The 15692-nt window shown below is 30.9% G+C and overlaps 1 long non-coding RNA gene across 1 annotated transcript; it reads left to right on the top strand.

The window, feature by feature from the left end:
* Window positions 1-9499: 9499 nt before the first annotated feature.
* Window positions 9500-10196, top strand: LOC111685841. The gene is made up of 2 exons (XR_002762761.2): window positions 9500-9795; window positions 9995-10196. It is a non-coding gene; the product is annotated as an uncharacterized LOC111685841 (long non-coding RNA).
* Window positions 10197-15692: the final 5496 nt, after the last annotated feature.

The raw sequence follows: 15692 nt of genomic DNA, 5'->3' as shown, positions 1-15692 counted from the left end.
ACTATGATTTTGTACATCTATCCTGGATAGATCTGCTACACATTTCGTTAAATCTGCTATGCTTTTTCTAATATCTGCCATTTCATCATGTACCATTTTTCTAACCTTGTCTTCCTTGTACAATCATAGCTTCATCAGCTACCATATCCCTAATATCTGTGGTTATATTCCCATCTACTACATTGTTACCTATACCACTAGAACTACTAACATTCATGTTTACTGGTTGGGTATTATTGCTTATTGTTTGGGACATATCTATGAATTGCGGTCTATTGGGTTCCGGTGGATTTGACATTCTTCTCATTTGGTTATCTGTTCTTCTAACTTTGGGTAATTCCTGAGGAATAGTTCTATTTAAATCGAACAGTGGCTGTCGATCTCTTTTTCTATTTTTAAATTGTGAACGAGTTTCCATATTCATTCTATTCAATCAAGAGTTCTCTTATTTAAACTTTTATTTGAATGGGGAAAAACAGTTCTCAAGAAAAAATTTAAATAATTTGAATTTAAAGGATAGTAATAAGTGGCAATTCTAAAGAATATAATAGGTAAACGATAAAATAATCAAAAATAGCTATTAGAATATAATAAAATTACATACAAATAATAAATAAACAAAGCAAATAAATAAATATATAACTAAATAAATAGACAAATACGTAAATAAATAAACAATTTTTTCTGAAATATATACTTTGAAATTCACTAATAAATCTCTCTGTTCTAACTTTATAGATAATTTACATCTTCGGCAATGTTGAACGGATGTGGAGGTCGCTGCGGCTTCATTATTTAATTGTGTTTTTGCACTATGGTACGAATTCAAAATCTAAAAACAAATCTAATGTCAAGTTACATCGCACATCATTACTTTATAATAAATTGTATCATGAGATACGATATACTATATGAAATTAAATACAGTATTCACTTTGACTAAGTATCTAAAGAAATATCAAAATATTCGCAACTATTGTTCATTAGAATAAAGATTTTTTTAGACAATCGGACGGGATACAATACATTTAAAAACAACACAATATGGTAATAAGATATCGTAAATCGCTTCCTTGAATATTTTCATATAAATTCGTTTGCCAAATGATATACTAATAGATCTCTGTTTTTCCTTTCCTACATTTCAGAGGCTATTAATATTACATTTAGTAAACTTAATTCATATTTTAGGCTATTAATTTTCATTCCTAGGGGGCTATTGTTACATATGTCGCTGTTACTACATGTTTTCTTTTCTCAACAACTTGATATTTTCTTCTCATGGATCGAGAAGTATATCAAGTCGTAGCTTTTCGTTTGAGCGCCATTTATGTTACTGTCAACTTTGGCCTGACGATTCCACCGACTAGCTTTCCCATCCCATGTGGTTCCAACCCTGTCGTCAGGTTATAAACACGAACACAAAAAGGTAAGACTGCAAAACTACACACAGCACAAAACCACACGCAAAAACTCGGGACTGATGTTCGTCTCGTTATTAGCCCTCCCAGCCTAGTCGTAGAATCTCCGAATATATCTTCTTACGACCCAAAATCCACACGACCGAACTCCTCCACTTACCTGTCCAACATTGCCAAAATTCTTAACAAATTAGTCTCTCTTGGTAAGCATTATTTTCAACTTCAAATCTTTATTTATTATAAATAGACTAAATTAAAACAAATACGACTAATAAAACAATAATTAATACTTATATAAATAATCTGTACTTTTTCTTAAATTCAAACTTTTGGCCGTTACTTTCTTCTGATTTTTTTTATTTTTGTAACTTATATAATTATATCTCAATTTAGTTCTCTTAAATTTTCTCTTATTAGCTTTTGTTAGATTTAATCTTTATAGGGCTCAAGCAATAGCTTTTATCTAATTCAATATTAGATTCTATCTAATATTAATTCCTTTTTAAGTGAGTTAACTTCAACACATAATTTATTCATATTGTCACATAAGGATTTAGTTAAATTTTCTACAATATTTTCAATATTGGTTGGTGTATGTTCTTTAATGCTTGCAACCTTACTATTGTACATAACTTCCCATATCCTATCTGCTAATTGTATATATCATTAATATCATTATGATTTGACCCATTTAAAGCAACATTAAGGCTTTTTGGTAGTTTTCTCAGCCATAATTTCTTCAAAATGTCAGGGCTAAAGCTATTTCCAGCTAAAAGGGACAGTGAGCGATAGAATTCTGAGGGTTTTCTATTACCTATTTCACTGTCTGAAAAAATCTTTTCTAACCGGGAGGCTTCACTTAGTGAATGACGATCTACTAATATCTTCTTTAAGTTATTGTAAAGGTTATTGGGTGGAGGATTCTGAATTATATCCAGAACTGTCATTATTACTTCTTGGGGTAGTGCAGTAATAATGTGTTCGTATTTTGTTTTGTCCAAAGATATTTCTTTGGTTGTAAATTGCATTTCTGCATGGATAAACCAGGCCTCAGGACAATTTGTCCAAAACTGAGGAAGTTTAACTGAAGTGGCATACAGATCGTAATTTGATTGAGGTGAGTAATTGGTTAATATGGGGTTCCTCTCTATGAATTGTGGATTCTGTCTTTGTTGTGTAATATTTGCATTTGTGTCCGAGTTTTCAAGTTGTTGTGTGTTGTCACTATTAGTTGTCTGAAGAGTACTACGCGAGGGTGAGTGAATAGGCAACATTTTTCAAAAGGAAAGTTAACAATAGGAATATATAAATTATATATGTAAATAAACAAAACGAACAAATAACAAAATTTTAACGAAACAAATGAATACCAATACTTGTATTTTTATATATTTTCGTTTATGACAATTCTCCCTTGTTTATTCTCCCTTATAAGATTACAGTATGTAGGAACAATCTATTAAAATCTTGAACAGCAAGCTTCTACACTAAGTATCTTGTAAATGTTCTCTTGATTAATTAATTTTAAAAATTTTATAAGATTTGATTTCAAAATTGCACCCAGCAAATTTTATAATTATCTTTCTATTAACGTATTATCGCATACATATTTTAACGGTTAATTAAACTTCTTCTTGTTTAGTATAATTCATTATTATTGATTGTAATTGTAGTTCTTCCAAATTTTACACAAAGATAGACATACTTTGTTTACTCCTGGCAGAATCGCCAATATGTAGGTAGGATCAGTTAGTTAAAGATCTCAATTTTATTTTATATAAATATTAAATTATTTATTTAAAAAGGTTAAATCATTATATTTTGTGTTTTTTTTTTGAATTCTAACATAAATTAATTATTATGTAATAATGAAAAATATTTTAAAAAGAATTTTCATAGATAACATGATAATAATATTACTGTTATAATTTATAAATTACAAAGTATGTATCCACAACCGTCTCTACGAGGGCACAGTGGGGCAGAATGGAAATTTTTTGGAAATAAATCTGGCATTTCTAAACGGCTGATCCGATCGGGATAAAATTTGGCGTGAGCGTAGCCAAGGAGTATTCGAGTTTAAGTTTTGAAGATGAACCCGCAGATGTCCCAGGGACGGAGCTGTGCCGGCTCAAAGTAGGGTACCTACGACATGTAAAATTTTTAAACTCGTGCCATTTTTTTGTTTTTCTTGACGAAATCTTGAAAAAACATGCTTGGACATACTACTTATCTCTTACAATACCCGAGTTATAGGCATTTAAAAATTTAGTGATACAAAATTTACCATACCTTGGTCCGCCTTTTTTGAATACGGGCGTAATTTTGGACCAAATGGACTCAATTTCTTGTTTTCTTGTTAGTTAGACAACAAAATTTCCAATAATATACAAAAAATTTCAGATCAATATCATTTACAGATCCAATAATATACGTTTTTTAATTTACAAATTCAAAAAATTTTAGATTTTTGGATAAAAAATATTTTGGGCCGCACAGTGGGGCAGAATGGAAATTTTTTGGAAATAAATCTGGCATTTCTAAACGGCTGATCCGACCGGGATAAAATTTGGCGTGAGCGTAGCCAAGTATTCGAGTTTAAGTTTTGAAGATGAACCCCGCAGATGCCCCAGAGACGGAGCTGAGGCACCTCAAAGTAGGGTACCTACGACATGTAAAATTTTTAAACTCGTGCCATTTTTTTGTTTTTCACCCAAATACAAAGATTTTTATATTTTCTGAAGATCGACGAGATCTTGAAAAAACATGCTTGGACATACTACTTATCTCTTATAATATCCGAGTTATAGGCATTTAAAAATTAAGTGATACAAAATTTACCATACCTTGGTCCGCCTTTTTTTGAATACCGGCGTAATTTTGGACCAAATGGACTCAATTTTTTCTTGTTAGTTAGACAACAAAATTTCCAATAATATACAAAAAATTTCAGATCAATATCATTTACAGATCCAAAAATATACGTTTTTTAATTTATAAATTCAAAAAATTTTAGATTTTTGCCGTTTTTTGCCCAAAATGTGTCTTAACTCTTTTATTAATAAAATAAAATTTTTTTTAAGAACATATAACAATTTTATAGTTTCTAAAAGGTATCTTTACGCAGAACTTTGGCGTAAAAAACTTGTCCTATTTTTTGAAAATGTTGCCACTGCGTCCTTCCGAATATGACCTATTTTTTATCAAAACTTCAATTTTGGGCGACATGTTCTAAAATCCCAAAGCTGGGATCAGAAAACTGAAAGCAGTTTTGGAAACCTCAATATGTTTTCTATTTACTCCAAAAGTATTTTCCCAGCCCTGAAAGAAATGTGGACCCTATGAGCAAAAATGTAAAAAATCCCATTTTAGGGATTTTCATTCCTATTTTTGGGAATTGCGGGATGCCCTTTGACTTTTTCAATTTTTTTTTGCATTTTCTTATTTGAAATGACAAATTTAACAAGCGTTGAAGATTTCATTGAGTTTTGTTCATAAATAAAGATTTTGTCATATATTACATATTTGTTAAATTTCTAAAACTATGATTTATATCAAAATTTTAATAGGGTCGCAGATAGCTACAACAATTTAGTCTATATTTATCCCTTAATATCTTTTTTTAGTTAGATATGGAAATTCTCGACCCTTTACAAAAAATTTCAAGCCAATATCTAAATTACATTCAAAAATATGTTCATTTAAACCTGTGTCCTTTAATTTCATCTGTTTCATATTTTAGTATTAAGTATGACAGAACATACATTTGATGTTGAATAAAATATATGGATACAGAGATACAAGTAATTTAGAAATTTCAGATGTATATTCCCCAAATCGATTTCCATTAATTTTATGTTTACTATTCAGTGTCCTTAAAATAGTGTTAACTCTTCGAAGCAACTCCTGTCGATTTCAGTTATTTTTGAAGTAATTTCAAAATCACGAAAAAACCTTCTCGACGTATTACCGTCATTTGTACTACCGCAACTTGGAAGTGGTTTGTCGATGTTTAATCCCATCTGAACTTTAAATTATAGTTAATTCCTAACACTACTTATTTTCTATAAAATAATCTGTCATATCGGTATACATATCCTTTAAATATTCCTCGTTTTGAGATGATAGAGTTTCATAACAAATCCATCTTTTCCGCATAGTTGAAAGAACAGGATCAGAAGATAGAAGTAAACTATTAAAAATATCTGCATTTTCTTATTTGAAATGACAAATTTAACAAGCGTTGAAGATTTCATTGAGTTTTGTTCATAAATAAAGATTTTGTCATATATTACATATTTTTAAATTTCTAAAAGTATGATTTATACCAAAATTTTAATAGGGTCGCAGATAGCTACAACAATTTTGTCCATATTTATCCCTTAATATCTTTTTTAGTTAGATATGGAAATTCTCGACCCTTTACAAAAAATTTCAAGCCAATATCTCAATTACATTCAAAAATATGTTCATTTAAACCTGTATCCTTTAATTTCATATTTTTCATATTTTAGTATTAAATATGATAGAACATGTTTAAATCTTATATTTACCTATTTTCTATTTGTTTGCTTATCCTTATAATTGAAAGGTCATATTATGCTTAAATTTTCAGAAATTTATAACTATTTTTTACCTAATTTTTTCGACAGATCATTTCGTTCTGTTTCGTTTATGATCATGTAGGTAAAAATATACAGGTAATGATAATTTCGATTCATTCACTAAAAAGAAATATCAATGACTGAATTACAGGTTATAGTAATATAGTCCTAAATGTTAATAGGTAGACAGTTCGTAATTTTTTACTTTGGAATGCCTGTATCGGAAATGACAAGAATTGGTATATAAGTAAACTTCTCAGATTTTAAGTACCATATTTAATAAACCTACAATAAAGATAAAGAATGCTTGGCAGCAGTGATGGCAGTACGAAAATTTCGCCCTTATGTAGAAATGATGCCTTTCACCATAATAACCGATCACGCCAGTCTTAAATGGCTTATGACCCTCAAAGACTTAACAGGAAGACTAGCCCGTTGGTCTCTACAATTGCAGGCATTCGATTTTCAGATCGAACATCGGAAAGGATCTGAGAATGTAGTAGCTGATATGTTATCCCGCATGCCGAACGTAGATGGAATGGAAGTCAAAGATATACTAGATTTCGAGACAATAGAATTTGAAAGTGAAGAGTATTTAGAACTCATAAAACAAATAAATGAAAATTCGAATAAATTACCAGATTTGAAAGTAGTGGATGGAAAAGTATATAAAAGAACAACCTGCGATTCGGATATTGAAGAACAATTTCAATGGAAGTTGTGGATTCCACCTAATTTAACCCAAACTATAATAGACAAGTTACATTCAACTAATACTTCGGCTCACGGTGGGATGATTAAAACGCTTGAGAGAGTGAAAAGAATGTTTTACTGGCCTAAAATGAATATTCAAATCAGAGAATTTGTGCGAAAATGTCAAATCTGCAAAGAAACAAAACCAGCAAACAGAAACCTGATGCCTGAAATAGGCCAAGAAGTAAAAACGGAGAGACCATTTCAGAAATTGTATATTGATTTCCTGGGCAAGTATCCCAGATCCAAAAGTGGAAATTGTTACATACTTATTGTTATGGATCATTTTACAAAGTTCACTTTCCTCAAAGCTATGAGTAAAGCCACAACAACAAACGTAATCAAGTTTTTAACACATGAAATTTTCTACAAATTTGGAGTGCCCGAAATCATACATAGTGATAATGGCTCACAATTTGTATCAAAGGGTTTTCAGGATCTAATGGAAACATTTGGGATAAGGCACATGAAGACGGCAGTGTATTCTCCACAATCAAATGCATCGGAAAGAGTAAACCAGTCTGTATTAGCGGCCATTAGAGCATATTTGAAGGAAGATCATAGGGATTGGGATCTATATTTAGCCGAAATCGAATGTGCTCTGAGGAGCGCTGTTCACTCTGCAACTGGCTTTACCCCATTTTTTGCCTTGTTCGGATTCCACATGTATTCAAATGGAGCTGATTACAGACTGGCTAGGAGACTATTATCAATGACTGATCATGAAATAACAAATATATCTAGTAGTGATAGGCTCGAACTAATCAGGGAAAAGATAAGAAATAATATGCATGACGCATTTGAAAAAAGCGCGGCTAGGTATAATAAAAGGGCAAGAAATATAAAATTTATACCTGGTCAAGAGGTTTTTAGAAGAAATACAGTCCTTAGCGACTTTGGTAAAAATAGAAATGCAAAATTTTGCAAGAAATTTTTAAAATGTCGTATAGTTAAACCGATCGGAAACAATATATACGAATTGGAAAATTTAAACGGAAAATCAATCGGTATATATCATATGAAAGATATAAAAGTTTGAAAGCAAAGTTTTAGGTCTGTGATACAATCTTGACTCAGTGCAATATTAGGATTAGTAACACATTTGTATTTAATAATTTTTAATTTTAGTTTTGTAAGTGTTGTCCTAGTATACCACTGTGACCTGATTTTTTTATAGACTTATAACCAACTGTGATCAAACGGAAGCCAAATTTCAAATCTGTGATATAAACTTAACCCAGTGCAATATTAGGATTAGTAACACAATTATTTTATCTAATTATTTATTTATTTTATTTATTTATGTGTCGTCCTAATGTTTCACTGAGTAGTTGTTTTTGTTTACAAAATTTGAATTATTGGCGAGTAACAATAAGATATTATGATTACTGACATTGATATATTTCATCCTAATTTTTGTCTCAATATTCAAAAAAAAAAAGCTCATATTTAATATAATTTCTATCATGATATAATTTGGGAAAGTTAACATGAAAAGCTACGTACCTGATTCCTGGGGAATGTGACTCTAGTAGTTGTTTAATTGAATTTACAAAATGATGAGAATACGTCCTAGTCCATTTTTAACCAAACCTATGTGAAGAAAAGTTTCACAAAGTAAAATTATTAATGAAAATAGCATGAAAATACTTCCCGGTATATTAATAGATGTCAACCTAATACTCCGTCAGATTAAGCATACCTAGAGTATTGCCCGGCTAAATCTTTGTTGAGACTCTGTCCAGGGTGTGGGAGTTCCCCACGTTGATGTGAGTTGCCTTGCACACCGCCCTTGCCTGACTGATCGTGGTCAAACGCGGTGTTTTGTTGCGATGGCAACCCTGGGGAAGAAAAAAATCTGCGTGACCCCACCGAGAAGTCTTAAAATATATTGTTGGATTAATTCATTAGCGGGCACATCATATAATAAGAACTGGCCGGCTAGGTTAATAGGCAATTAGGGAGGGGCTTATTGCCAATGGAGTCACCTACTCCGGCCCGAGTCCCAGTGATTTAAATGTTAGTATTGTTAGTTTTTTTTTTTGTTGTTGGTAGAGTAGTCTTTTGTTAGTGTGTTAGGAGTCGATTATCTGGAAAAGAAAGAAAAAAAATTTTACTATAATGAACAATACCTATAATATGGGAACGATACATGATTTTAATTACCTTTTGTCAGCATTAAATTTGAAAAAATCTGAAAATAAAGAAAAATAATATTAATAACAAGTCAAGTATACTTACATGTGGCGGTAGATAATAAATGAATGAAATCATATGGTTGTACGTAGGTATGTATAGGCGAGCTGTGTTTCATAAGCTCATAAAATGAGTAAAGTTGGCTACGCCAAACATTTGCGTAAAAACAGAGTCGTATTTTCCATTCAGGAATGGAAATTTTATTCTCGCGGTTTTTTTTCAAATATTTCAATATTGAAATGAATGAAACATTCTAATTTTTCTGACAGCCTGGTAAAATAAGGCGGATTGAATGTTTTAGGGGTAGGAGAACGGGGATGTAGGGAAAGATAATATTAAGTTTACTGGAGCTAGTGAACCAAGAAAAGTTTAATAACCACAAAATACATAGTTATCCCATTTTTTTTATATTGTAAACATCGATAGCGGGATATATTTAATATAATTTAAATATATAATCCAATAATCCGCGGAAAAGCAAAGTAGAAAACCGATATATATATATTAGAAAAAGGGAATGGGAACGATAAATAAGTGTAGGCGGGAAATTTTGCCGCAGTAATAGTACATAAACCGCGAATTTTGTAAATAGGAGATGGGTATTTAAAGCTACAACATAGGAGAAATCGAGCTATTGGCAAACAAAAGGTTGAGTGAGAGACTAAAAGTAAAGTAAAATCTTCAAAAGAAAAAAAAAACAAACAAATTCATATTTATAATCTGTGTGGTAGAATAAAATTAAAATTTGAATAAGTGCATTAATCTATTTGCTCGTTGGAATAATAAAAAAATATTAAAGTTAATGAAAATTGAAATTATACGTAAGTGAATAAAAGAATAAAGTATAGATTTCAATATAATAAAATATTAATAATCAAATGTTAATTAAACAAGAGTTATAAATATTTTCGATAGAAGTTTAGATTTATAAACTAGTATGAAAGAATATTTGATTATTGATAAGAGCAATTAAGTTTCATGTGATAAAATAAAAAAATATATATTAAATTTTTTCTCTAGCTAGCTATTTTTTTTGGGAAAATTTATTCTCATAAGAGATATTGATGCACTCATCCTAAACCACACAGTGATAAATAGCCAGGTAACATTTATAAGATTTGTTATACAAATATTTAAAATTTACCCTAAAGAAACTAAAGAGAAAAGTATAGTGGTCTCCGATATGATTGGTATTTTTGTGGCTGCATAAGCGGTGGAAAAATTAAGGAACATAAGCTAGATATCCTAAAAAAAAAAAAGAGAAAAAAAGGGGGAAATAAAATTATATTCTATGATTATGTATATCACATTACTTTATTAATTATTTAATTTATGTCTCTATTTTCAACTAAAATTAAACCACTAAATACGTAGTAAAGCCGCTAGGAGATAATCTGAAAGTAAAGAAAAAGAGAAAATTTTATTAATCGTTAAAATTTAAAAAAAAAAAATAATAATAATAATATTTAAATAATATAAGTTAGTCTAAGTCTTTGTGTTGCGTGAATCTAATGTAAGAATTTCGAGAGTGTGTAGTTAGTTATATATGTATGTTATTAGTTTAAGTACATTATTTGAATCATAAGGCCAGAAAAAAAAATAATCAAAAGAGTTAGGAAACAAAAATATAAGTATATCTCTTTATAGAAACAAATTTTCAAATATAAACATAAAAAGGATACCAATAAAAACTTTTGAAGCTTAAGCGAAGCAAAAATATAGTTAAAAATCACCTGTAGAAGTGACAGGAATCATTTAACCTCAGGGAGCTCCTTTAGACGAAAAAAAAGATTAGATAGAATCTAGAAAAAAAAATTGAATTAGATGAAAGCTATAGCTTGAGCCCTATAAAGATAAAAATAAAATCTACCAATAGCTAATGAGAGAAAATATAAGAGAAGAACTAAATTGAGATATAATTATATAAGTTACAAAAAAAAATAAAACTCAGAAGAAAGTGACGGCCAAAAGTTTAAATTTAAAGAAAAAAAAAAGGAAATAATAGTCGAAATAAGTACAGATTATTTATATAAGTATAGATATTAATCATCGTTTTATTAGTTGTATTTGTGTTAATTTAGTCTATTTATAATAAATAATGATTTGAAGTTGAAAATGATGCTTACCAGGAGAGATTAATTTGTTAAGAATTTGGCAATGTTGAACAGGTAAGTGGAAGAGTTCGGTCGTGTGGATTTAGGGCCGTAGGAAGATATATTCGGAGATTCTACGACAAGGCTGAGAGGGCTAATAACGAGACGAACATCAGTCTCAAGTTTTTGCGTGTGGTATTGTGTTGTATGTAGTTTTGCAGTCTTACCTTTTTGTGTTCGTGTTTATAACCTGACGACAGGGTTGGAACCTCCTGGGATGGGAAAGCTAGTCGGTGGAATCGTCAGGCAAAAGAAGACCGTAACATAAATGGCGCCCAATAAGGCACGTAAACGAAGTTTATTATGAGAGTGGTGACGAATGTACTAGCCCCTTAGAAAACTACGAAGATGTAGCAGCGTTGAATTTAAATGTACAACAAAGAAAGCAGCAGATTACATGTTGGAACTGTAGGCAACACGGTCATGTCATTATGGACTGTACGTCTTTGGAGAGGACAATCTTTTGTTATAAGAGTGATCGACCAAATGTAATTACACCCAGATGCCCAAATTGCCAATCGGGAAACCATACCAAGAGCTTGGGAACGAACGGGGACCCACGCTCGAGCAACAATCCTTCCCCGGCAGAAAATTAGATAATATAAACTGTAATAGTAATATAGAAACATTTGGTGAAGAGGAAGATTTTGTACCTAAATGTCTCCCACAAATAAGACACTACCTATCTAGGGACGAAAGACAGATGTACTATGACAGAAAGAAGAAGCAGATTTTTGGAACTAAGGGAAATAGAAAACGAATATCAAATAGAATTCTTAAAGTTAAAGAAAAATTTAAAGAAAAGCGTAGAAACATAAAATTAATGGTTGAATCTGTTAGGGGAATAAGCCAGGATAAGACAGATAATAGGAGTTTCGCAGAAGTAATAATAGAAGGGCAAAAGATTAAAGGACTGTTGGACACAGGAGCATCTGTAAGTTTACTAGGTAAAGGATGTAGGGAATTTATACAGGATTTAAACCTAGAAATTTCGCCGATGTTCTCTAATGCGAAAACAGCCAGTGGACAATATCACCGCATATTAGGAAAAGTAAACTTATCCATTAAGTACAAAGATCAGGAAAATAATATACTTCTGTATCTTTGTCCAGACTTGGAACAATCTCTATATTTAGGGATAGATTTTTGGAAAATTTTTAAATTAGCACCGGACGCAATAGAAGTAAATGAAATCGATATAGAGAAAATGAAAAGTGATCTTACACCAGAGAAAAATCAATATAAATTAAAACCTCATTCGCTAGACGAAGAGAGAAGACAGATATTGGAGAATGTAATTAAGCAGTTCGACACATTTGAAGAAAAGGAAGGGAAAATTAGGAATGACCCACTTAGAAAAGCATACAATTAGGTTGGTAGAAGGAGTTGAGCCTGTAAAGGATCGTTACTACCCAATTTCACCCACTGTGAAGGAGATAACATACCAGGAAATCGATACAATGTTAAAGTTAAACGTAATTGAGTTGAGTGAAAGTCCTTGGTCGAATCGAACCACTGTCGTTAGAAAACCGGGAAAACCCCGTTTTTGTTTAGATGCACGTAAACTTAATAAAGTTACCATTAAAGATGCATATCCGCTTCAAAATATTGACAGAATTCTGAGTAGAATTGATGAGACACATTTCATCAGCAGTGTAGATCTTAAATATGCCTTCTGGCAAATTGAGCTAGACGATGATAGTAAACCGTATACAGCGTTTACAGTGGTAGGAAGACCCTTGTACAAATTTGGGGTAATGCCATTCGGCTTATGCAATGCCGCTCAAAGACTTTGTCGACTCATGGACAAAGTTATACCAAACCGGCTAATAGACAATGTATTTATATACTTAGATGATCTGTTGGTCATTTCTGCAACATTTGAGGAGCATGTAAGATTATTAGGTGAAGTAGCCAATTGTCTGAGGATGGCAAATTTGACAATTGGACTGAAGAAATCGCAATTCTGATTTCAGGAACTTAGATATATAGGATTTATAATAGGAGGAAGCCATTCGAGACATCAAATTACCTAGGAATGTTAGGGAAGCGAAAAGTTCCATTGGTACTGCCGGGTGATACCGCCGCTTTATTAAATATTTCGCTACGACAGATACGCTGAAAAAGAGTAACAAATTCAACATGACACCTGAGGCAATAGGCGCATTCGAAGGTCTTAAAAGAGCCTTAACGTCCGCTCCATTTTTGCGACACGCGGATTTCACAAAACATTTTTATATACAGTGCGATGCTTCAGATTATGGAATTGGCGCGGCGTTGTTCCAACTAAACGAAAAGCAGGAAGAACACCCTATCGCGTTCTACCCGCAGAAGTTAAATCCCTGCCAAAAGAACTATAAAGTCACTGAAAAAGAATGCTTGGCCGCGGTGATGGCAGTGCGCAAATTCCGGCCGTATCACAGTGGTATAGGAAAAAAAAAGAGGGAAATGATTCGGTAACTTCTAAACGGTTAATCCGATTTTTATGAAATTTGGTATGCACAAAGAGGTGTGGAGTTTAGGTATTGAATTTGGACCTTATAGGCCAACCAGGGGCCCGGCGGGGGGTCCTCAAACTAGGACACCTCGGCTATGTTAAATATTTAAAACGATCCTATTTCTTCATTTGAGTTCCGATTTAAAAATTTCGTATATAGAATCTCCTCATCGAGCACTGTCGTAGCAGTAAATTATCTCTTATAGTTTAGGAGATATTCGCATTTGAATATTCCCGATTTTCGACATTTTTCTTTTATTCGCTTAACAACAAGTTTATATATCAAGTGAAAGAATTATGTAAAATTCATGACTGAGTCCAAAGTTATATGCATTTTAATTTAAAAAATTAAAAAAGTCGATTTTTTGCCATTTTTCTGGGAAAAAAGTATCTTTTTCTTCTTAAGTTATCTAAAAAGTTTTTAAGAAGATGTCCAAAGTTATATGCATTTTAATTTAAAAAATTAAAAAAGTCGATTTTTTGCCAAGATACTTTGCAAAAATACTTTTTATCTGGGAAAAAAGTATCTTTTTCTTCTTAAGTTATCTAAAAAGTTTTTAAGAAGATGTATATAGAATTTATACTTTTTGGAAAGCTGATTTTACATAAAATACGATAAATGAAACAAAACCTAAAAATGTTTGATACCGAGGACCAGGTCCATCCAAAAAAAATTTTTTTATGGAAAATTCAGTTTTGATCAAAAATTCTCAAATCGCATAGTCGATATCAAATTATAGTGTTTTATATGACCCAATATGTTCTTAATCATTTTGTAACGGGTTTCGATAACCCCGCCCCTGGTATGGATATAATAGGAAAAAAAACAAAAAATCCCATTTTTGGGATTTTTTAAAACTTTTTTGGGAATTCCGGGATTGCTAATAAGAAAATTCAAAATTTTTATTTAATTTTGGATTTTGAGTAAAAAATCTACCTAACTGTAAAATTTCATCAAAAAAATATTCATAAATAAAATTTTAATTGCAATTTGAAAAATTTGTATCTTCGCAAAAACTGTATAAAAACATTTTTTAATTTTTTTTAAGTATTCCGCGAATTTTTTAATTTTCAAAAATTATATACAGTTTTAAAAATAATTTGGTCTATTTTTAAAACTTTCCATTGATATATAACATGCCTACCTAATGTTTTTTAAGTGACAAATTAATTAGGGAAAACTCAACATCTTTTAGAAAATTTACCTAGCACTATTATTTTCATCCATACATTTGTTAGGCATGTTTTACTACCTAATTTTTTTTGAATTTTTACAGCCACTTTTTACGATTAATCTTTTATTCTTTATCCCTAAAAAAAATTAACAAGTATTTATTTTGTATAAAAATAGTCTTTATTTATTTTTTTTATAAATTAATAATTAATATATATAATTGTAAAATAATCGGTATCACAGTACTCCATATCTAAAAGATAAAGTAAATCTTTAAATTCATGAATATTTTCAAATGTCAACGTTTTGTAAAAAACAGGATCAGAATTATTAAAAATATCTTCATTTTGAGACTGCCTAGAACACTTCCTTGAGCTAAACTGATGAATATGCTTAAAGTCTCTATTCCTCGATACTTGGGGTTCTTCTGTAAGCTCTCCTAAAGGCAGAATATTATGTTCTATGATGACCTTTTCATGACATAATATCTTGTGAACTGTAGGTGTCATATCTTTCCAGGGATATAATTCCAAAAGTAATTTAGAAACTTTTGTAGAATACTCTCCAAACTTTGTTGCGTTCACTTTATGCTTGCTATTTATCGCCATTAGAATAATATTGACCTTTTGCAGTAAATCCATATTAATTCCGGTTATTTCGGAAGTAGTTTCAAAATGTTTAAAAAAACGTCTAGCGGTATTACCATCGTGCTTCCATATCCTGTGAGTGGTTTATCAATATTTATTTTATTTATTTTTTATTTTATTTAACAATATTCAATAACCCAGCCTATAGGCCATAAGCGGTTACAAATTTCTACTTCACAATAATTCCTCCAATACAAAATACATAATTATATATAAATAAAATTACACCTAATTTTTTTTTAAAAAG

This window comes from Lucilia cuprina, chromosome X (assembly GCF_022045245.1).
Source record: "Lucilia cuprina isolate Lc7/37 chromosome X, ASM2204524v1, whole genome shotgun sequence".
Taxonomy (NCBI): domain Eukaryota; kingdom Metazoa; phylum Arthropoda; class Insecta; order Diptera; family Calliphoridae; genus Lucilia; species Lucilia cuprina.
Note: the sequence above shows the minus strand (reverse complement) of the source record. Positions and strands in the feature narration are given on the sequence as shown.